Here is a 1,981-nt window from a genome sequence, read left to right on the forward strand (position 1 = left end):
GTGTGTTTGTATGTATTGTGTGTGTGGTTCGTCTGCGTGTGTTTGTGTATGTGTGTGTGTGTGTGTGTGTGTTTGTGTGTATTGTGTGTGTGTGTGTGTGTGTGTTTGTGTGTGTGTGCGATTGTGTGTGTGTTTTGCACAACGTGATAAAAGATACATCCTGTGATGTCACATCTGGTCAAGAAGTCCTAGGTCATCTGAAAGTGGGTGAGAAGGGGAGGGGGAGATTAATGGCAGTGGTTGGTGATGTGGCGTAGGGGGGGGGGCATGGCGTGTAAATATTTAGCACCTCCGTCTACAGGAGTTTTCATCCTTTATGGAGGAAGGTTGCTTCGACACCGTTTGTCAGGGCCAGGTAGTTCGCTGTCGGACGTGTCTACAAGGCGAAGAAAACCATGACCATTACACGCAGCCTGCGCCGGTTAAGTGACTTTAGTCCAGGCTAGCGACAAATCGTTTTCTTATCCTACTGGGGCAGAATTCCTTATTTAACCTGTTTTATTGGTCCGTTTTCTTCCGTATTATGAGCCGAGTCTACGTCTCCCCCGCATCGCCATCCTTCTGGCCTTCTTACGCGTGTCTACCTTTTGGCGTGCACTTGTCGAAGGGGAGTTAATTATCGCTTAAGCTTAAATGGGGTGCACACGAGTATGTAATGTCTCACGATTTTTGCAGGATCGTCAGGATGGTGGCGGGCTTTTTGTCTAGATCTAGATTTCCCAGAGCTAAGTGTCATTTTGATATAAAAATGCGATTCGATCGTCCTAGGTCAACCGTGTAAAGGTCCGTGGGAAATAGCTCTTAAGGGAACAGCATGGCCAATTTATTTTTTCCCAATGATATTTATACTTTACTATTTGCACTTTATTTTCCATAAAGAAGTGTTAGGTATATGTACGAATGTGCATACTGACATAAAGGGGTTTGGGGGGGGGGGGGTGATTGTGGTCATTGCTATATAAAGATATATTCAGTGTAATATTGACATGGGCAATGCACTATATTTAGTTGAAGTGAGCCCAAAGAGTTAGAGACAACCACATCCCATTTGAAAGTAGCACGAATGATTGTTCAGTTTGTCGAGTGTGTATAAATTGGTGGTCAGTGGAAGGCATACCACACAGTATACTCTTTTCTAGCAGAACTCAGCTTAAATTAACTTTGAAACTACTACAGAGTAACCTACCCCCCCCCCCCAAGGCCATAGATGTGGCACAAATACAGAATGATTATGTACTAGCAGCTACAGACAAAAAGGTGAAGGGACTCTTACTGTCACCACTGGCTTGTCTCTTTTGACGAAGGAATCACGAGTCGTTGATTGCTTGACAATTATCGTTGATATTCGTGTTATTTTTTTTAAAAGATCAATTCCTTTGACTGGAATGACAGTCTTATCCAAAGACACATTTCTTTAGTTTAGTCGTCCCAAAAACACGAGAACGGTATATCGTGGAATAAGCATACTGCTACCTCACCAATCCTACACACGGATCGTACGTTATGACAGTCGGGCAGCTCTTCCAAAATCATCAACGTGTTTCCCTTTTAGATCGTGTTTTACAAATACATGTACATGTATTAAGATTGGCCTATGACAGCTAAAAAACTGAAACTAAATTATAAGAGATAGAGTCAAGTAAAATGCAAAATTGACTCTGACTTTCATAAAATCCGGCAGTCTGTGAAATCGGGAGGGCCTCAGACGAATGTCAACCAACCTTTAGCTCCTTTCAACAGGACCCACGCTGTGGCAACCGGTCTCCATTTCATTGTTCTTTTACGATGTAGAGTGCGGGTTTGTTGTGCGAGTTTACTTCTAGGCGTTTGTCCAGACATTGCGACAAGTAAACTTCCACAGTCGTTTGGCGCGCCCCTGTTGGTTCTACCAAGGGAATTAGAAAGGTGTATAAAATTAAAGGATCTGTTTTACGAGCATGTTGTCTCTTATTTTGTATGCAGTTGGTCGCTGCTCTCGTGC

General features: G+C 43.3%; 1 protein-coding gene across 1 annotated transcript in view; it reads left to right on the forward strand.

The window, feature by feature from the left end:
- Positions 1–1,981, forward strand: part of LOC101851775 — a gene marked incomplete in the record, with an annotated part of 239,242 nt that overhangs the window by 23,688 nt on the left and 213,573 nt on the right.

This window comes from Aplysia californica, unplaced genomic scaffold (assembly GCF_000002075.1).
Source record: "Aplysia californica isolate F4 #8 unplaced genomic scaffold, AplCal3.0 scaffold00001, whole genome shotgun sequence".
Lineage (NCBI taxonomy): Eukaryota > Metazoa > Mollusca > Gastropoda > Aplysiida > Aplysiidae > Aplysia > Aplysia californica.